Genomic DNA, 22,896 nt, shown 5'->3' on the forward strand with positions numbered 1-22,896 from the left:
ATTCTGACTCATAGTGACCCTATAGGACAGAGTAGAACTGCCCCCATAGAGTTTCCAAAGAGTGCCTGGTGGATTTGAACTGCCAGCCTTTGGGTTAGCAATGTAGCCAGAGTCTTTTTGTAGCTGAATTTCAGAAGCGACAATCCATCACCTTTGCCATGTTTGGTTCATTAGAAAAATGTCAGTAGGCCCAGGGCACATTCAAGGGGAGGGGATTACACAGGTGGTGGGGTTACTGGGAGCCAGAATAGAGGCTGCCTATCACAATCCTCTCACTGTTCACAAGCAGAGTGAGGTTGGTCAAGTTACTTAAAATCTCCAGCCCTCAGTTACTTGGCCTGTAAAATGGGCTCATAGCAGCTGTCTCACATGGTTGCACATGCATGAACTTGTGGAATAGCCAAGCCCAATGCTACATGCCCCTTCTCTCCCCTAAGCCACAGAAGAATCATGGATTAAACATTTTTATGATTGTCTCTGCAAGTTAGAAATCTATCCACACAGACCCTGCTTCTCTGGAAACTCACCTTCAGAGAACTCTCCAGATAAAATTAGGTTTATGTCAAGGAGCCTGGAATAAAGAGCTCTCTATTTAAAGGCTGCCAACACACGCGAGGAGGCAGGATGGGTGCAATGTTAATAATTGCAACGTGGGCATGGAGGTGCCGTAGATTATGGAGCGCTTGCAGAAAAATGGGCCTTTCACCACAGGTCTCAGTCATTAGCAGTGTTTCGTATTCAAAATTAGTCAGAAAAGGTAATTAGTGTCAAGGAGTGATTGCAGCTGCGTCGTTAAGGTGACGGATGTTGGTGCAGGCTCAAGCTAATGACTTATGGAATTTTCATTTGGGAGACAATCAGAGCAATTTGGTGGTCAGCAGACAGTCTGAGAATCAATCACGGTGATAGTCAATAATTTATCATTTCTATTTAAAGTCTGGAATCTGCATCAGCTTAAACAGAAGTGAGCCCTGATGGGAGAAGCTTGGCAACCAGCAGAATCCCGAACACTGGCTAGGCCTGTTTAGGCTAGTATCCATTTTCCTCCCAGTGCAGAGCAGGGAAGCTGTTTGAGTCCATCAGGATTTAGATGTTAAACTCGATTTAGCTTTACAGGTTCATCTCTGGTGATTAGGAACAAAGGGTCCTATCACTCCCTGGCCACCACACCTCTGTCAGTTTGTCATACTGTGGTTGCTTGTGTGTTGCAGTGAAGCTATGTCACTGGTACATCAAATACCACCAGGGTCACCCAAACAGGGTTGTTTTCAGCGGAGCTTCCAGACTAAGGCAGACTAGGAAGACAGGCCTAGAAACCTACTTCTGAAAATTAGTCAATGAAAACTTTATGGATGACAACAGAATATTGTCTGATACAGTGTTGGAAGATGAGCACCCTAGGTTGGAGGGTACTCAAAATACACAGTGGCCACAACAATGGACTTGAGCATACCAAAGATGGTGGAGGCGACACGGGACCAAGCAAAGTTCATTCTGTTGTGCATGGGGTCACCATGAATCGGAGCCAACTCAATGGCAATTAACAACAACGAAAACATTCACTCATCGCTGAATTACATCATTGATAATTGCGAGGCAGAGAGTGATCAGTTCACATTCATACGCGAGGACCCTGTGGCTCAGAAGATACAAGTGTTTCTGAAGGACGCCCAGTTTGTACGTGACAGACTGGAATTCTGACTTTGGTCTTATGTAGTGTCATTTCAGCCTGAATTATATTGAGCAACAACAGTGATAACAATAGCTGATAGTAGTTGTGGGCTTCTGTGTGCCTAGCACTTGCTGAACACTTTACATAAGCTGTTCCAGTTGGGTTGTTACACTAACCTTTGACTGATGGAGGCTTGGAGAGGTTGAGTAAGTTGCCAAGGTCACACAGCCAGCAACTGTAGAACTGATCTTCAAACAGATCCTGGTCTCCTAATAACCTCATAACATTGAGTTGCTGAATGCAGGAAATTGATGCTAAACCATTTTACCTCAGCTATCTCTTCTATAAAATGTGAATAACAATGTGCTCCACACACGATTTTGGGAGTAAGTTGCTTGGTAAGACTTTATGTAGGGCACATAAAGCCTGAAGAGGACTATGATCTGGTTATACAGCGCCCAGGCACCTAGACAAGCACCTGTGTGCTGTTGTCACCGAAGCTGCCATATCCACCCTTCCCTTCAAATCCACGAAGGCACCTAGTCCTGCTCGATTTGTCTTGACATAGTCTTATGTGTCCAACACCCCATTTCACACTCATATCACATTTGATTCATAGATGCTGCCAGATTAACTTTCTACTGCTTTCTGCCTGTGAATTCCATCTTCACAAATCTGCAGTGACACGCTTTCCTTTAGCATTAAGTCCTAGGCTTCTGAGGGCAGCATAAAAGACCCTCCCATTCCCCCTGCACAATCTTACTCCAACCTTTCTCCAAAATACTTTTTCTTCTGCATGTCCTCCCCATCATCATCATCATAGACACTGTTCTCTTTCTTTTCATTCTTACCATGTGACAATGACAACAGCCCTTCAGCTCCCCATGACCCCCACCAACATCCCCTACCCATCAGGTTCCCCATTCCTGGTCTGTCCATGTCCCCAAACATAGATCTTCCTTGTTTCTCCCCATTCTCAAGATTGGGGCTGCTCAAATACATGCTGGCACTACCTCCATCCCAGCAAGACGGCTGAATTGGAGACAGGCCGGGCTGGAGAGAGGGTGAGCTTGGAGTACATGGGTCTGCCCTCCCAGTAAGATGCACTGACCTTGAGGCCTAAATTTAAAGCATTTCCTTTGTCCTTCTCTCATTTTATGTGGCGGGATACAAGTCTGCATTTTTGGTTCAAAAGTGATAGTCACAAAACATCTGTCCTGAGGCTGTCAGGCTTTCAAAGAAGAAAAACCCCTGAAATCACATAGACAAAGGTTAAGAGAGGGCTCGTAGTTTTCATAAAATGCTCATGAGGGTTCGTGATGGGAAAAGGTGGGTCCTGCCAGGCCTGGGTTGCTGGAGGGCAAGACCCCTGTGATCCCATGGTTACCCCTCCCCACAGCTCTGAGATGGAAGCCAGAAGAACTGAAAACTCCACAATCATAATGAACAATTTTAACCTGCTTCTCTCAGCAACTGAGAGATCAAGCAAACAAAAAAGTGACAAGGCTTTAGATGAATTGAGCCACACGATGAACCAGATTGATCCAATGACATGTGCAGAACTTGGTACCAACGATTAGAGAATGCAAATCTTTTCCAAGCACATGACTAATATTTGCCAAAACCGAGCATTTTCAGGCCACGAAGTAAGTCTCGACAGAGAGCAATCATCAAATCATATGCAAATTATGTTCTCTGACCACAAGGCAATAAAATTGTACAACAAAATTCTCTATATTCTTGGAAATAAAAAGTGCCAGTCCCTGGGTGGGGCAAACAGTTAAACACTTGACTACTAGCTGAAAGGTTGGCAGTTCGAACTCACCCAGCAGCGCCTTGAAAGCCAGGCCTGGTGATCTGCTTTCAAAAGATCACAGTCTTGAAAACCCTTGGAGCAGTTCTACTCTGCACACATGGGGTTGTCATCAGTCAAAATCAACTTGATGGCAACTACCAACAACTGGATAATTCATACCTCAAAGAAGAAATTATAACAAAAATGAAATATTTAAAACTGAATGATAATGGAGACACTAGATATATCAGCCAGGATAGGCTAGGTTGTGCTGAGCAACAAACAACCCCCTAAATCTTAGTGGTTTACACATCGAAGGTTAGTTTCTTACTTCTATTTCATGTCCACCACTGGTCACAAGGCATTCTGCCTCATATTATCTTCACTCAGAGACCAAGGCTGGTGAAGACTCTACCATCTGGAACATTACCAATCCCTATGGCAGGAATAGGAGAACTCTGGATAGTCTAGAACTGACAGCTAAATGCTTCCACCAAAAAGTAACATACATCACTTACACTCACATTTACTTGGCCAGAGCAAGGCATAGGCCGGGCCTAATTTAAAAGGAGGGAAGAAGTAAAGTCCTCCCATGTGTAGAAGGAACCAGATATCAGTGAATGGTAATAATGGCTGCCACATTATACATGAAACATGTGGAATGCAGCTAAGGCAGCAGTTTGAGGGAAATGTATAGCCTTAAATGTAAAAATTAGAAAAGAAAGACTAAAAATACATAAGCTAGGAGTCTAACTCGAGAGTAGAAGAATAACAAAGCAGGGTAAACCCAAAAAAGAAAGCAGAAAGAAGAAAATGACGAGGAGAGCAGAAATTAATGAAATAGAAAACAAAGAGATAAAGTAGATTCACAGAACCAAAAGCTAATTCATTTAAAGGATTAGCCTATGAAGTGATTAAAAAAAAGAGAGAGAAAACACAAATTAACAACACTAGGAATTTTTTGTTAAAATGTCAGAAAGGGTTACCTTTGATGGTAGTGGCAGCCAAGAGTTTGTTTCCTGTTAGTTAATAAGGTGTAAAAGAGGTCTTTGTGAGATGGGGGAACTGAACCAAACTTGTTGCTTAAACGCTGGGACTGGGATGGTTTTCCTACCTTGTAAAGGAAGGATGGGGAGAAAAACTCTGTAGTCAGCTTGCTGTCTGGACTTTGGTTTTATAAGAAGCTGTGGGCCTTGGGAAGTAAGAGCTAACATTTATTAAGGTTCTAGAATGTTCCAGGCACAGAAACTAGTTTATTCCTCCTAATAACCCTAGGACTAGGATTTATTATAGATGAGAAAGCTGAGAATTTAACAGTTTCCCAGGACACAGCTACTAAGTGGTGGAACCAGATGCAAACACAGGTAACTAAGCCCTAGGACACACACAGTCCTATGGCCTTGAGTCTAGAAAGTGAACAGAACTGCCCACTGATCCCGGGATAGGCTGTCCTGGATGTAACCCTAAGATAAGAGCACTGAGAGTCTCTACCCACTTAGTTTTTTTTTTTTTTTTTTTACATTGCTTTTGGTGTATTTGTCATGCAAAACAGTTCTTTTCTAATGTAATAATATGTAACGTTCTTTTTTCCCTTATTGCTTCTGGTTAAGAAAGTGCTTTCCACATCAAGTTATATAGGCCACCACCTGTATTTTCCTTTATTACCTACATGGTTTCTATTCCTATTTTTAAATGTCTGATCCATTTTGAGCTTTACCCCAGGGTGCAGTGTAAGGAATCACTCCAGGTTTGACTTGTTCCAGATGGCTATCCAGTTATCTCAACGCCACTTATTTAAAAAAACACATCTTTTCCACACAGATTTACAAAGCCGCCTTTCTCATATAAGAACTTTCCAGATGCGGTTGGATCTATTTCTGGATTTTCTTCCCATACCATTGGTCTATCTGTTTATTCATGTGCCAATACCAAACTCCTAATTACAGGCTTTAGAGTATGTGTTAAGTCTGGTAGCAAGAGCCCCCATATGGCTTTTCTTTTTCTGGTTCCCCTGGCTAGCTTTGCTTTTTTGTCTGTCCAAATAAACTTTATAATCAACTTGCCTAGCTCCAAGCAAAAACCTGGTGGTATTTTTAAAATTGGGATTGCATTAAATCTATAAATTAACTTAGATAAAACCAACATCTTTATGATGATGGGTCTGTTTAGTCAAGAATATGGCATATCTCCTCATCAAAAATGTCATTTTGTGGGAAAAATAAGTTTCAGGAGGATACATGAAGAATGATGCCTTTAAATGAATGTTGAAAAGAATGTAAAACAATAGTCTATACGGTTTATAGATTTATAAAGAAAACAGACTAAATCAGGGTGCAAATGATTGAGGGCAGTACTTACTTCCAGGGAAAGGGGAAGGACAAAAAATGTGTTTCTAGCTGGTTTAAAGTCGTTTTAATGCGTGTGTGAGAGAGATCCAAAGCAAATACGGCAAATGTTTGATCTTGGTGGAGAATAGCCAGGTATATTATTTTTCTATAATTTTCTATGAAATGTTTTATAATTAAAAACAAATGTAAAAAGAAAAGATAGCTGTTGAAGGGTACTCCCCAGAAAATAGCACATTTCAATGTCTTTTTATGTGGTTCTGGAGAAGTGTCTGCTGGCCAGGCCTCTGTCAGGGTAAGCCTGTAGTTCTTTCTGTGGAAAGGAATTCTATTGACTTTGCAGCTATCTCGGCAGCTGCAGCCAGAGGATTTCCTGTCTTTAAATGGGCATCCTTTGCAGTTCCAATGCAGACGTGAGGTGGTGTGAAATTTGGAGTTTAATGAAATCTCCCTGCCGTCTCCTGAATTTGTGATAAGAAAGGTTTCACAGTATTAAAAACCTGCTTCTCAATATGTTGTAAACATCTCATTTTCCTACTCTACATCCATCCGTGAGATTTAAAATCACCACAAAAAAAAAAAAAAAAAAAAAAAAAACCTTCCAAGTGGAAAAGGCAATCATTTCTTCTCCTGACTATACAATGGTTTTACAAGAACCTTCTTTAGAACAGCTGTCTGGAAATGGTATTTTCACAAACTGATTTACTGTGGAGTCCTAATACCACCCATTTCAATAGGACTTAAGAAAACTGTTTCAAAATCGAGTTATTGAGTTGGCTCATTCAGAACCACTTGCCTCTATGAGAAAAAATTCTCATTACTGAAAGACAGCCATCGTGTCTTCAGAATTCATTACCTCACAAGGAACACACTTCAGGAGGCTTGTGTCTGGTTGCCGCTTGTGTTGAGGTTCCGAGCGAGCTGTGTTTGTTTTCTGAAGCATGCTTAATGAGAGCCCAGCCATTGGATACAATTCCTTCATTTCTATTCTCAGCAATGGGGTTGCATACATTATGATTGCCTCCTCAGGCCCACACAAAATTTCCAGAAAATGTACTATTCATTAACCACTCCATTTTATGTGAGGAGAAGCTGTGACGGGCAATTAGGCCTGTCAGCAGCCCTTCGTCTTCACCAGTCAGGCTCCTGAGAGGACAGAAAAGCCCTGTGGAACCACCTCTGCTCAAGGACTCCTACCTTGAGGAAAGTCCCTACCATCGTTCTTTAAAAAAGGAACTGAATTGCTGGTGAGGTAATTAATTCTGGGAAAAAAAATTCCTAGCGAATATGTGCTAACCTTTTGTGAAAAATGCTGAGGATAATCAACTAAATCAAGCTGGGATTCCCAACAAAGGGTCTGAAAGAACTTGGAATGTCTCAAGGAAAAAAAAGTCTTGATATAAACTTAAAAAAAATTGCTTTTCCTGACCTGGAAAAGAGGAGTAAGAAGAGTATTTTCAATGGGAAAATTTACCAGGAGTAATTTCCTGAGGAATACTTGACCTTGACAAAATTTTTAATTGAAATCATGAATATGAATGAAACAGGGCAGGGAAAGGAAAGAACACCGGTTTCCCATTTGTTACGAATTCAATTGTTTTCCTCCAAAATATGTGTTGGAATCCTAACCCCTATGCCTGCGGCTGTAATTCTGTTTGGAAATAGGGTTTTCTTTGCGATGTTAATGGAGCCATATTGGTGTAGGGTGTGTCTGTCCTAAATCTGATCACTTCTGAGTTATAAAAAGAACAGATTAGGCACAGAAGTAAGAACCAAAGAGGGGGAGAGAGGCTGCGTGGGGATCGCCAAGAAGAGCCAGGGCTACAGAAGCTGAGAGAAGGATCCTCCTCCGCCCCGAACTGAGGCATAGAGAGAGAGCAAGAGATCGAGCCTTCCCCCAGAGCCAGTGCCCTGAATTCAGACTTCTCTCCCCCTCTTTGGTTCTAGCCCCCAGAATGGGGAGAAAATAAATTTCTCTTCTTTGAAACCACCCACTTGTGGTATTTCTGTTCCAGCAGTACTAGGAAACTAAGACATCATTTTTTTCGTGGTCTTTGTGTTGGACTGAGCTTTGAAACACTCAATTTTGTCCTGTAGAGAGTGAAGAATAATAAAGTAAAGTAAATGCAAGGAAAGTAGACAGAAGAAAATGATGAGTGAGTTGATGGGGAGCACAGGTCTCCTTGTTTCGAGGATGTGGTGCAATGGATCGCTTTTACATGGCCTTTCTTGACCAAATGACTGGGTGAGGACTATGCAAATGAGGTGCCAGTGGCCCACCAAGGGAATTGGATAGATTGCCAATAATGTAAATAAGTTGTATGATACTTTTGTGGGGGTGGGACCATGCAAATAAGGTATATGAAACCCTAACAAGGGATTGGTCAGCTTTGCCATCCTGCTAGGCTTAAAATGAGTCATCCCAGAGGCAGAAAAGGGGGACTCCACTACCACCAGGAAAGAAGAGCTAGGAGTGAAGCAGATCCTTTGAACCCTGGATCCCTGCACTGAGAACCTCCTCAGTCCAGGAGACAGAGAGAGAGATGATGAGAGGCAGTGAGAAGCAGCAGCAGAGAAACAATGGCTGCAAAGGCAGCAGAACCGGGAGACCTGAAGTAGACAGCGTGGTGGGCTTCCTGGCCCACGGAGCAAGAATGCTGAGTGCCTTCAGACCCAGGCTTACTGGTGGAGAGGGGTGCCTCTGGGCACTTATTGGTAGAGCTAAAGAGCTTTGTTACACTTGCCCGAGCAGGGCAGAGGCCAGGTCAGCCCAAGAGGCCCAAGGGGCCCAGAGTTCAAGTGTCAGAGAGAGGCCTTCTTGCAGGCACAGCTGAGAAGAGGCTCTCCTGATCAAAGAACTGTATCCTGAGTCCTTCCCTACCCTGAATTGTAACCTGTTACTTCCCTGATAAACCCCATAACTGTATGGTCTGTGAGTTCTTTGTGGCCATTGCAATGAATTATCAAACCCAGCAGAGGCGTAGGATGCCATGGGAGGGAGAGTTGGTGCCAGACCTGGTAAAAAGGTTGTGAGAGGGGGCATGTCCGACCTTGACCTCATGGCGTTCAGCCTTGGGCCGTTGATGCTGGTAATGATTCCCCTCCCCTCTTGTGCGGTTGGAGGAGGTCTGAGGCCTCCCCTTTGCCACTTTGACAGAGAATGACCTGGAAGGGCCCCCAAAAGGAAGACTTGGGCTTTGGTTCAAGATGTCCAAATTGTGGCTTTTCACCTCTACCCGCCTTCTAACGTTCTCATCCTCCTGTTTCCTGGTGCTCTCCATCTCCCACCACGCTCTGAGCCACGCAGACTAGAATCGTTGGTGGTCTCTTCTGCTCTTCCCATTTCCTGGCCATCCACAGCCACCAGTGGCCAAACCCGGTTGCAGTGGCCTCTCTGACTCCAGTACGGTCTGCCTGGACTCTGATCCTATAAAATGCCTTGTTTGAGCTTCCTGAAGCATAACTGAGATTCTGTCACTAACCTGCTCAAGAGCTTTCAAATGCCGCCCTTGGCTACAGCTATAAAGTCCCAACTGACATTCAAGCTTCCCTTCCCAGCTCTGACTCCTCTCCAACTGTGTCTCATGCCCCTCTTGATTGCTAGGCCCCAGACATTCCAGCCAGTCTTTGGTTCCTTGAGTATTATAAGATCTGTTTTCTGTATCTGGAACCCTAGCCAGTTGCCATGAGTCAATTCCAACTCATAGTGACTCCATGTGTGCAGAGTAGAGGTGCTCCGTAGAGCTTTCAATGGCAGTGACCTTTTAGAAGCAGATAGCCAGGCTTTTCTTCTGAGGTGCCTTTGGGTGGGTTCAAATTGCCAGCCTTCTTGTTAGTAGCCCAGTGCTTAACTGTTTGCATCACCCAGGGACTCTGGGACCCTAGTACCCTCCTTTTCACAAGGCCGGCTCTTCAGCGTTCAGATCTTGGCTTAAATATCAACCTCTGAGAGAAAACTTCGAGATTATCTAGTCAGTAATTCTGTTATTGCACCATATTAACACAACATCTTCTTAGCAATGATTATAATTTATACTGATTTAGTTACTGTTCATTTTCTATTTCCCCCATTAAATTCTAAACTCCATGAGATGGGAAATGTGTCTTTTTTATTCACCTGAGAATATTTACTATCTAGTACAGCAAATGGCATGTAACAAGCAATTAAATTTTGTTTATTGAATACACAAGTGAATATTTCTAGGATGAGTTATTAGAAGTAGAATTATTGTATCAAATGTACTGTGGATATTTTTGAAGTTTATAATGCACATTTCCAAACTACTTTCCAGAAAATCTGTACAAATTTGCCTTCTGCTAGCAGTGTCTGCACTTGACGGTCACACCGCATATTTGCCAGCAGCAAGTATTATCTGTCTGTAACGGCCAATTTGAAGGTCGAAATAGTTAATTTGATTACGAGGGCAGTTGAACGGTTTTTCATATATTTTAGTCTTTTGCATTCCTGTTTTCCATGAATTTATTTATTTCCTTTATTTATCTTTCTTTTGGGCTTCTTTTAGAGCGATTCATACGTGCTTGCATGACAATCACTCGTTTTTCCATTGGCGGTGTTAGAGGACTGGAGCTTTGGATTTTCCTTGCAAAACATTGATACTTTTCACACACGTTTAGTTCCTTTTCTTTGTTTTCAGATGTGGTTTGTATTGCAGTCTTTCCTTGTCTGTGTCTGCGTGACATCTAAACACCCAGTCCGCTTGGCAAAAACAAAACCCTCAAACTAGTTGTTTGACGTCGATCAATTATATTTTCCATGTCTCATTGGGGCTCTGGGTGTTGTATAGACACCGACTCTGACTCTGGGGCGGGGGGAGGGGGTGGGAGTTAAAGAGCTCTCAAAGCAATTTCTTTTTCTGCACTTGTTTTATTTTTCTCATGTGACTGTACAGCACGTCCCTAGGTGACTGATAAGACAGAGGGTGAGATATTTGCACTGGTCTGACTAATTGGGGAATCATCCTGTCTACAAAACTAACACGGCAGGGATAGAGGACCGTCCCAGATGACTGCGTGGGAACAATGTGGAGTCCAGGCATGTTCTCAATTCTGCAAGAAAGGGAAGGCACAGATTGGGAGAGAGGAGGGACAAGGTACTGTCCGAGCAGGGAACACGGGCTCTTTTAGCCAACCACCAAAAGTAGCAAGGATACACATTTGGCATGTCTGCTGGCTGAAGAATTGTGAAGCCTCCATCAGGCCCTGGGGCACAGTCTGCTAATTGCCCACTGGTACTCATCTTCCCCTTTCTTAGCACTAGAACCCTTGTTTGTAGCCGGGCGTGGGACTGCCATGTATAACAAACTGGCTGTTTGACTAAGTTCTGGTCGGTGGGATATAAGCAGAAAGGCTGTATGCAACTTCTGGCAACTGTCTTTACTGGAAGAAGGGGCACCCTTCTTAGTCCTTTCTCCTTCCTTCTGGCTGAAAGCAGGCGTAATAGCTGGAGCTCAAGCAGCCATCCTGGATCAGGAGGCAGAAGTTGCATGCTGAGCATCGCAGAGATTGAAGGATCCTGGGTCACTGACCTGGTGGAGGGCCATTTAGATTGTTCACGTCTGAGCCTTATTTACTTAAGAGACACACGATTCTACCCTGTTTAAGCTACTATTGCTGTGTTTTCAATAGCAGCAGCAGGCACAAAGCTAAGCCAATTCCTAACGGATATGACCCCTGCGGAGACTTTCTTGAGGACAGGGGCCAAGCTTTAACTAATTTTGTATGTTATTTTATATTCGTGCAGCGTTGGGGTCTGTTGGAAGTTGCTGGAAGACGAAATTTCAGGGTACCTTGCTTACATGGCTTGCAGGTTAGTACTGGCTGTGGGCAGTCTTTTCCACTTAACATAATGTTGCTTATTGGTCCAGTTGTGAGGATTTTTGTTCTCTTTATGTTGAGTTGTATTCCGTACTGAAGGCTGTGGTCTTTGATCTTCATTAGTAAGTGCTTGAAGTCCTCTTCACTTTCAGCAAGCAAGGTTGTGTCATCTGCATAACGCAGGTTGTTAATGAGTCTTCCTTCAATCCTAATGTCCCATTCCTCTTCATACAGTCCAGCTTCTCAGATTATTTGCTCAGCATACACAGACTGAATAGATATGGTGAAAGGATACAACCCTGACGCACATCTTTCCTGACTCCAAACCATGCAGTATCCCCTTGTTCTTTTTGAACAACTGCCTCTTGGTCTATGTCCACGTTCCTCATGAGCACAATTAATTGTTCTGGAATTCACATTCTTTGCAACGTTATCCATAATCTGTTACGATCTGCACAGTTGAATGCCTTTACATAATCAATAAAACACTGGTAAACAACTTTCTGGTGGTCTCCGCTTTCAGCCAGGATCCATCTGACATCAGCAATGATATCCCTGGTTCCACGTCCTCTTCTGAATCCAGCTGGAATTTCTGGCAGTTTCCTGTCAATATACTTACTGCTGTAGCCACTTTTGAATGATCTTCAACAAAATTTTACTTGTGTGTGATATTAATAAGATTGTTCAATAATTTCTCCATTTGGTTGGATCACCTTTCTTGGGAATAGGCATAAATATGGATCTCTTCCAGTCAGTTGGCCAGGAAGCTGTCTTCCACATTTCTTGGCATAGACAAGTGAGCACCTCCAGTGCTGCATCTCTTTGTAGAAACATCTCAATTGATATTCCATCAATTTTTAGAGCCTTGTTTTTCACCAGTGCCTTCAGTGCAGCTTGGGCTTCTTCCTTCAGTACCATTGGTTCCTGATCATATGCTACCTCTTGAAATATGCCACCGGTATTCAGATGCCAACAGGGTCACCCATGATGGATAGGTTTTAGCTGAGCTTCCAGACTAAGACAGACGAGGAAGAAGGACCTGGCAGTCTATTTCTGAAAAGAATTAGTCAGTGAAAACCTTTAGCATTGGAACACAGTCTGATATAGTGCTGGAAGATGAGCCCCCCAGGTTGAAAGGCACTCAAAAGACAATTGGGGAAGAGCTGTCTCCTCAAAGTAGAGTCGACCTTAATGACATGGATGGAGTTAAGCTTTCAGGACTTCATTTGCTGATGTGGCATGATCACAAACACCCATTAATAATCGGAATGTGGAATATACCAAGTATGAATCTAGGAAAATTGGAAATTGTCAAAAATGAAATGGAACGCATAAACATCAATAGCCTAGGCATTAGTGAGCTGAAATGGACTGGTATTGGCCATTTTGAAGCAGGCAATCATATGATCTATTCTGCCAGGAATGACAACTTGAAGAGGAATGGCATTGTATTCATCATCAAAAAGAACACTTCAAGATCTATCCTGAAATACAATGCTGTCAGTGATAGGATAATATCCAATATGCCTACAAGGAAGACCAGTTAATACAACTATTATTCAAATTTACAAAGCATCCACTAAGGCCACAGGTGAAGAAATTAAAGATTTATACCAACTTCTGCAATCTGAAATTGATTGATCATGCAATCAGGATGCATTGATAATTACTGATGATTGGATTTCGAAAGTTGGAAACAGAGAAGAAGGACTGGTAGTTGGAAAATACGTCCTTGGTGATAGAAACTATGCCAGAGATTGCATGATAGAATTTTGAAAGATCAACGACTTCTTCTTCTTCTTTTTTTAACCAACATAAATGGCAACTATACACGTTGACCTTGCCAGATGAAATACACAGGAATCAAATCGACAATATTCATGGAAAGAGACAATGAAAAAACTCAGTATCATCAGTCAGAACAAGGTCAGAGGCCCACTGTAGAACAGACCATCAATTGCTCATATGCAAATTCAAGTTGAAATTGAAGAAAATTAGAACAAGTTCACAAGAGCCAAAGTACGACCTTGAGTAGATCCCAAATGAATTTAGAGACCATCTCAAGAATAGATCTGATGCTTGGACACTGATGACCAGGCAAGTTATGGAATGACATCAAGGACATCATACATGAAGAAAGAAAGAGGTCATTAAAAAGACCAAAACGGATGTCAGAAGAGACTCTGAAACTTGCTCTTGAACGTCGAGCAGCTAAAGCAAAAGGAAGAAATGATGAAGTAAAAGAACTGAACAGACGATTTCAAAGGGCAGCTCGAGAAGACAAAGTAGAGTATTGCGATGACATGTGCAAAGAGCTGAAGATAGAAAACCAAAAGGGAAGAACACAGTCGGCAAATTCAAGCCTTGAGTTGCAATAGCGAAGGATTCCATAGGGGAAAATATTAAATGACCAGGAAGCATCAAAAGAAGGTGGAAGGAATACACAGAGCAGAGAGGAGAGGGACCTCATACCACCAAGAAAGAAGAGCTGAGAGTGAATCAAGTCCTTTGGACCTGGGTTCCCTGCACTGGGAAGCTCCTAGACCAGGGGAAGATTGATGACAAAGACCTTCCCCTAGAACCAACAGAGAAAGAAAGCCTTCCCCTGGAGCTGGCACCCTGAATTTGGACATCTAGCCTCCTAGACTGTGAGAGAATAAACATGTTTATTAAAGCCATTCACTTGTGGTATGTCTATTAAAGCGGTACTAGATAACTAAGACAGGGGTCCTCCTGTATCCTGTCTCATTTTGCCCTGGATCTCTTTCTTATCCCTAAGAGAGGGGATCTCCTGGTTCTCATTTCATCCCCACAGGAGGTGACAAAGGGAGGCGTCGTTTTCCCTTGAATCGTGGGACAGATCTATGATTTGACAAGGACCCTCTTGGAGATCATCAGATGAGAGAGGCTATCTGTGTTAACGGTGAGTGATCACAGCCCACATCTCCCTCCCTGCAGGGGGTTGGACATAGAGCTCATGACTCAATCTCATTTGGGGAGGGAGAAAAACATATTATAGTTAAGCAATTACTTAGGCTAATGAATAAGAAAAGAAAGCACCTGCCACTAATTAGGCTGGAGAAAGGGGCTCTTCTTTCCAGGCCAGGCCAGTACCCCATTTGCAGCTGAAGCTATCAGTGGCCAGGAAACCAGTCCAGTGGACAACTTCTAGGTGTGTCCAGACAAATAAAAGTGACGGATAGCCACTGGCTTTCTGTTGTGGGGGTTGTGGTGTATTGGAGTCAACCTGGACCACCTCATGAGAGCAGATGGTAAAATCTTCAGGAATTTTGATGACTGGTTGTTAAATGAAGCCATCATTAAAATTTAAATTATATAAGCCTATAATTAAATAAATTATGTTAAAACAAAGGTAATAAATACTCAAATGCTGTCACTTCTTAATATTTTACTATCTTTTATTATGATCTATGCTTTTCAGGTTATTTATGTCTGTGGTATCTGTATGGTGAAGTCTCTAGATACAGTAGTCCTCCCTTATCTGAGTTCCAAGACCACTTGTGGATGCCCGAAACAGCAGATAGTACCAAACCCTAGATATACCATGTTTTGTCCTATACATAAACACCTATGATAAAGTTTAATTGATAAATTAGGCACAGTAAGAGGGTAATAACAATAACTGATAATTAATGAAATAGAACAATTTTAACAATATATTGTAATAAAAGCTATGTGAATGACGGAGCGGGATGGTGTGAGACTTCATCATGCTACCTACTCATTTAACTTTTTCCAACCGTGGTAAACCATGGGTAAAGCGAAACCAGGCATACTGTAATAGTGTGCTACTGAGCATCTGAGGAGTCCTGGTGGTGCAACAATTAAGTGCTAGGCTGCTAGCCAAAAGGTTGGCCATTCAAGAGAAAGACCTGGTGATCTGTAGCCTAGAAAACCATATGAGGCAGTTCTACTCTGTCACACAGGGCCACTATGAGTCAAATTCATTCCACTGCACCTAACAACTGAGCATCTCTTCCCAACTCTGCCTATGGAGACCTCGTGTCAGTAGCTTGAAATTAGCCATGGTGGGAGTATTTACACCACAGAAATGGGCAAATGCTACAAATCAGTGACACCCAAACCCCACGTCAGTTGATAAACAGTTACCAGCACATCGTTGTATAAGAGGCACATACGAGAGTCATCGGCCCAAAGGGTATCGTTATTCAGGGGAGTGGGCCCCTGAGAGGTGTAACATCTCTCAGGCTCTGGTCCCTGATCCATACGGACTTGTGGGGGACTGAGTGAGTCTTCTCTCTGGGCCTCAGGAGAAGCAGGTGGTCTCTGGATTCCTCCTGCCCCTACAGTCTGTGCAAGAGGTATTGATTTCAAGAGGGTTTGTGGCACCTTTTTAACAAGGCCCAAGTGTCAGTCATCAGAGATTTGTGTCTGATGGGGGATAGGGGTTTGATGGAAGGGGTTGGGGGTGGGGTTATTAATCCTGGGCCCTGGGGCACTAAGGGTGTGAAGCTGGTCTCTTGGTAAACTTGGAGGGAGTCCAGAAAAGAAAAATGAGTTGGATTTGATTGAAAGGCTAAGTCATTTCTGAATATATTGACAAATATATGTATCGAGAAAAGGAAGATTCCAGAAGCGTTCATCTAAGCCAATTAGACTTCAGAACCTTGCTGTCCTGACAACTTTTCCCCTCCTCCTGCTGCCCTTCTCCCAAATTCATCTAACTGGAAGTTTCTGGAAAAGACAAGAAAGGAAGGAGTTAATCCAGTTGCCGCCACAGGAATGATTCTTCATTCTGTCTCTGATGCGCAGACCATTAAAACGTAATATTACGTGTATCACGGTCCATTTCCTGTAGGTGCCAAGCGTAGCAGCAGGGCAGGAAAGGCGGCATTTTGCACTCTGCTCCCAATCCCCAGACCCATCCATCACGCTGGAGCTGGAGGGGAAGAGCCGGGGTCTGAGAGTCCGCCCTGGAGTTTGGAGCAATTCAGCTCTCCCCTTAGGGCTCCAACTGCTCTGGAAACCTAGCTGGTGGCCCACTCAGGGGTCAGGATGTAGGATGGGGTGGCAGGGAGCACTCTGCTTTCTGTTAGGTGAGAGTTGTGGGGTCATTCACACTGGAAGGGGCCCTGGAGATCCCATTTTACAGATGAGGAAGCTCAGGCTCAGAAATGGCAGGGGACTCACCCAGGCCCCCAGTGGAGCCAAGGCCCTGGTCTGTGGACACCCTGTCCAGGAAGAGAGGCCTTTGATTGGCTGGGCAGGAAGGAGGCTGAAAACCTGTTCCTTAGTGGGCCTGGCTCTGCCTGGGCACTTTCCAGACAGTTCCAGAATGCAATGCCAACAGCACTCAGAGCAATTTGTGCACCACGGCTGGTGGGTGCAACCTACTACCCTCTCCATTAAAATGGCTGCTCCAGCCTGTGGTGCTGGGGAGCAAGCCTGGTGTCTGGGAAGGGGTTTGGAATGGAGAGAGAGAGAACCCTGTCCCCGCACTGGCAGCTTGGGGACTGGTAAGGAACAGCTGGTGGGAGAGTGGAGGCCAAGGGTGCTGTTGCCCCGAGGCCCAGACCTGTCTGTGCAGTTGCTCTGTGTGGCAGCGACTGGCAGGCTGGAGCTGCCCAGAACACCCACCTGCCCCCCAGCTCTCATCCCCATGCCAATAGCAAAGCTGAGTCAGAGCAATCACTCAGCTCCCTCTGCTTAGCCATCATCCCCGCCCGGTCCACCACCATCTCCTTCCTGGGCTGCGGAAGAGGTTACCTACCTCGCCTCCTCTCCAGCCTCGCTGGCACTTCCTAACGCACCCTCCACCGGCTCCCAGAGAGATTTCTAAATGCAGTCTGATGTGCCACTCCTGCCTGCAACCCCCAAAGGCCCCTGGCCTCGTGGCAGAGTCTGAGTCCAGCTCCTTTTGAGGCTTCCTGGACACAGGAGGATCTGACCAGAGACCTCCCCTGAACTAGCCCTTGTTGAGTCCAGTCCTTGCTGAACTCACAGACAGAAAGCCTCTCAGTTCCTTTGTTGTATCAGGTTTTTTTCTCTCTGGGCCTTCCCCCCTGCTGTTTCTTCTGCTTAGGATATTTCTGTCTGTCTCTCTTTCTCATGGTAAAACTCACACAACATAAAATGTACCATTTTAACTATTTCAAAATGTAGAGTAAACGTACAGCATTTGGTACATTCACAATGCTGTACAACCACCCTTATCTAGTTCCAGGCCTTTTCAGCACCCCAAAAGGAAACCATTTCAATTAAGTGATCACCACCCTGTTCTCCCAGCCCCTGGCAACCACTAGCCTGCTTTCTGTATGCATTTTCCTATTCTGTGTATTTCAGATAAATGGAGTCACACACAATATATAACCTTTTTTATAAAATCTTTTTAAAGATTATATGTTGTAAGATTCCTTTTATATACAATATCCGGAATAGGAAAATGCATAATGCATGTTGTAGCATGTTTCAGGACTTCATTTCTTTTAATGGTAGAGCAATATCCCATTATGTGAATAGGCCACTTTTTATTTACCCATTTACCTGTTGGCTGTTGTAAACAGTGTTGTATGGACACTCATGCACAAGTATCTGTTTGAGAAACTGTTTTAATTTCTTTTGGGTATATATCTAGGAGTGGAATGGTCCCGTCTCTTTATTTGACTGGTAACTTTACTAATCCTCCAAGACCCAGTTATATGAGCGTCTGACTTACTTTGGGCATGTTATTAGGAGGGACCAGTCCCTGGAGAAGGGCAACATGCTTGATAAAGTAGAGGGACAGCGAAAAAGAGGAAGGCCCTCAACAAAATGGATTGACGCAGTGGCTGCAACAATGGGCTCGAACACAGCAGCGGTTTTGAGGATGGTGCAGGACCAGGCAACGTTTTGCTCTGTTACACATAGGGTTTCTATGAGTCGTAGCCGACTTGACAGCACCTAACAACAGCAACCACATAGCCTCAGGACTTCCCACTACGGTCTCTCATCACAGTCTGTAGTCATTTTGGTTTGCTTTTAATCCATCTTCTTCTTCGGACTGTGAACACCAAGAGGGAGGGGCCGCGCCTGCCTTATTTGCTGCTGTGAAAAAATGGCCATCGACATAGGGCTTGGCATAAGCAACCACTCAGCTGACTTGAATTCAACCAATAGGCAAGAGCTACAGGAAGCAAGAATTTTCTGGAAATTTCCAGAGATGTCACTCCCTGCCCTGGAAGGTAGTGAGCTTTCTGTCACTGCCGGTATGTTAGCAGAAGTAAGACACTCCCTGGTGGTGCAGGTTTATCCGTTATAACTGGGGTGGAACTGGATGGTTAGTTAAAATGTGAAGATGCTAGAATTTCCCTCAGGTACCAATCGGGAGCTTGAAGGATAGGGAATGGGTGGCTGCACAGGTAGGGCTGGATTGAACTGAGGCACAGAGTAAGGGCAGAAGAGGCCAAGGAAGGGCAACCTGGTATTGCAGACAGCGGTTTTGCCATCAAAGGTGAAAAAGGCTTTGGATGGTGGCTTTACCTCCACCTGGACTGGGCCACTGGCTCCATTTATTAACGTGCCTGGTGCGGTGCTGTGTGCTTATCGAATCCTGACCACAGCCCTGTGAGAAAGGTTCTATTATTATATTCCTTTTACTGAAAAAGAATAGAGGTTCAAATTGATGCCCCAGATCACCCAGGTGGTAGGTGGTGGAGCCAAATTTGACCTAGGCTGTCTGTTTCTGAGACCTGGGCTCTTAACTAAGATGCCTACTACCTCCCTGCAAGTGGGAAAGCCCTACATTGCTGTGTCTCCTTCAGGCCATCACCACTCTGCTGGGACCTTCCTCACTCTCCCCTCCCCTTGTTTAAAACCAAACCAAAACAAAACAAAAAACCAACAAAATCCCCCCAAAATAGAAAACCACATTATAATAGCAAGAGTATTACAATCCTGATGAAAACCTATTGACATATTTGCTCTGTGCCAGGCACCATGCTGAGCGCTTTGCATGCATTATCACATCAACCCACGAGGTTAGTTCCCCATCTCTTTATAGCTTCCGTTTTACAAATGACAAAATCGAGGCCAGAGAGGCACATCTAAATGTCAGAACCAGGACTCAAACCTGGCTCATCTGATGTCCAAGCCCATATGCTGAGTTCCCTTGGTAAACTGCCTTCTAGAAGGCTGTTAACAGCCAACGTGGGCCTCTCTGTAAGTGAACAGAATAGGATGATGACAAACCTCAGGGCTGAACAGACACCAGCTCGGTGCCCAGTGCAGCTACTGTCCTCCCCTGTCCTACAGCATGCTGGAGGCAGCGGCTTGGAAAATTGAAAAATGATGAAGGTCCGAGTGACGTGGCCATTTTGATACTAGTCAGTGGTTTTATGTTGTGGGAGAGACTGGGCAAAAGCAAGATGGCCTTTATCGGAGCTGTCTGCAGGGAGATGGAGTTAAGTCATAAGAGAGCTAGGGCCAAGGAAAGGGAGGCAAAGTCTTGGGAACCCGCAGAGCAGCATGGCCTTTCCAGCCCCCGTCTGGGGCTCCCTCCCAGATGAGGGAGACTTTGGGGGGCCTTAGTCCTGCTCCCTCTCCTCCAGGAGCACAAAACCGTTTGCCAGCGCCAGGAAGGAAGAATTGGCCCTCTGACCAGATCTCCCCTTTCTCAGGCACTCAGCTGCCCAGACTTTATTTTTAGTACACGATTGTCGAATTGACAAAATAGGCTTCGGTTAAAAGCAGCTTGGAGGGGTGGAGGTGGACCAGGAGGCTTCTCAGAGAACAGGCAGAGTCAGAAAATTGGCTGGCAGACTCCATCAGCTAACACCATCTGATAGAAGGCTTTGGGCTGGCTGCCTTCTGGCTACACCAAGCCCGGAAGCTCAGAATCCCCAGAGAGAAGAGAACCCAGGGAGTCTGTGGGCCTGGCCTTGGCCTGCCCAGCCTTCGCCCACCCACCCCCCAACCCCGACCCCAGCTTCTGGGACAGGCTTTGCGTTTGCAAATCTTTCTGCCATATTGCTAAATGAACAACTGGATTAAAAAAAAAAAAAACTAAAATGGAGGATGAGGTAGTGGGGAGAAAGAAGGGCCGTTCTGTTTATGAGCGTCTGCTGGCACCAGGTCCTGTGCCAGGCACTTTATAATTTCATCTAATCCTTTGTACATTCCTGTGAGACATGTGTTAAAGGAAACAAGAATTTGACGTGTTGGGTTCCTGCCCTGGGCCAAAGCACTCTCACACATGTCATTTCATTTTTCTGTCACAGCCCTCATGTGGTTAGTAACCCAAACTCAGGCCAAGGGAGGTTAAGTTGCTTGCCCAAGTTTCCGTTTCCCAAAGTATGTCCCTGGCACAGCAGAAATTCACACACTGCTGACTCCAAAGCCCATGATCCCAAACCTCTGTCCTACCTTGGTTCCCCCAAGTGCTGTTGGGACAAGGCCCCCAGGTTAGGAGATTGAGGCTCCTGAGGTCAGGGCCCAGGCCAAGAGGTACAAGTAAACCCAGTGCACAGAGCAAGAATTAGGGATCAGGCAGGCCGGCTAGCTTCTGAGGTGGAAGAGGGGTCCTCAGACTCCAGGGAAGGGAAAACCAAGTGTTCTCACAGCTGCTCTCTCTTACCTGGTGGGGCACATGGGATGGAGCACACCTGTATAATATGGAGTCAGGACGGATGGCTGGCAATAGGTTCTGAGCCAGGTTGGTAGAGCATGGGCAACGTGGAGGGGATAGATCAGCAGCGCCTTTGGGATCAAGGTTGTGTGCTTGGAAGCATCTCATAGCCCTTGTTGTTTGCTTAGCTGGGCCCAAAAGGAGATGGGTTTCCCCTGGCCTAGGAGAGATTTGGGTTAGACATAAGGGGCTGTATTGCCAGTCCCTGGAGCAAGTGACTGACTTCTCCTAGAAATCCACTCTGTTGTGTCTACAATCAACACAATGGGAATATACCCCATAGGATTTTCAGGGCTGTAAATCTCTATGGAAACAGACTGCCACATCTTTCTCTGGCGTAGTCGCTGGTGGTTTCCAACTGGTGACCTTTCGGTTAGCAGTCCAGCGCTTTAACCACTGCACCACGAGAGCTCAGAATCAAGGCTCAAATCCCAGCTGCACCAGTGAGCAGCTGTGTGATCTTAGGTGAGTTGGGTAACCTCTCTGAGCCTTGATTAGTAAGATTTATTTCCTTGAGTGCACAAGAGGCAAGATGGTAGGTCTTCCAGAGTTACCGTGTAGCACCCTAGCATACTTCTGGGTATGGAGTGAACACACAGGGTGGGGTGGCCATGGCATTGTGGCTTAGGCAGAAAGTGAGGAGCCCACAATAAATAAAGCCCTGAAGGGGGCTTGGGCAAGGCCCTCCCAACTGTCAATTGGAAGGTCAGATGCAGACTGGACTACGCAGCATGTGATCTTTTATAGCCTTCTGTTGTGGATTTAATTGTGTCCCCCCAAATTTGTATCAACTTGGCTAGGCCATGATTCCCCAGTATTGTGTGATTGTCCACCATTTTGTCATCTGATCTGATTTTCCTATGTGTTGTAAATGCTACTTCTATGATATTAAAGAGGCAGCAGTCAGTCTACAAAATTGGGTTGTGTCTTAAATCACTCTCTTTGGAGACGTAAAAGAGAGAAGCTCACAGAGAGAAAGGGGGACCTCATACCACCAAGAAAGCAACACAGGAGGACAGAACTTGTCCTTTGGACCCTTGTTCCTACGCTGAGAAGCTCCTACACCAGGTGAAGATTGATGATAAGGACCTTCCCCCAGGGCCGACAGAAAGAGAAAGCCTTGGAGCTGGAGCCCTGAATTTGGACTTCTAGCCTACTAGACTGTGAGAGAATGAACGTCTGTTTGTTAAAGCCATCCACTTGTGGTATTTCTGTTATAGCAGCACTAGATGACTAAGACACCCTCTCAGCTCCTCTCATCTCAGATTCTGGAATTCACTAGATGAGTCACAACGTCATGGGGAGATAATGTGATGGAGAGATTGTGATGGGCCAGGTAGATCAGTTGGCTAATTGCTCAGAGAGCCCCGGGAGTCTCAGTCTTTGGTAGGACGTGTGTCTCTCCTCCCACAGTAGCACTGATGGCAGGGGTTCTGTTCCCCAGCCCCGGGGGATGAAGGAGCAGCCTGATAGACAGTGCTGCTCAGTATCAGCTGCCCCCATCCCTCGTCAGAGATCGCTCAAGCTGTCTGCCTTGGCAGGGGAGCCACAGGTGATGGTGATGCTGATAAAATGGGATTTGACTGCTTCTTTCCTGTGCCCCTCC

The sequence above is a fragment of the Loxodonta africana genome, chromosome 16 (genome assembly GCF_030014295.1).
Source record: "Loxodonta africana isolate mLoxAfr1 chromosome 16, mLoxAfr1.hap2, whole genome shotgun sequence".
In the NCBI taxonomy this organism is placed as follows: domain Eukaryota; kingdom Metazoa; phylum Chordata; class Mammalia; order Proboscidea; family Elephantidae; genus Loxodonta; species Loxodonta africana.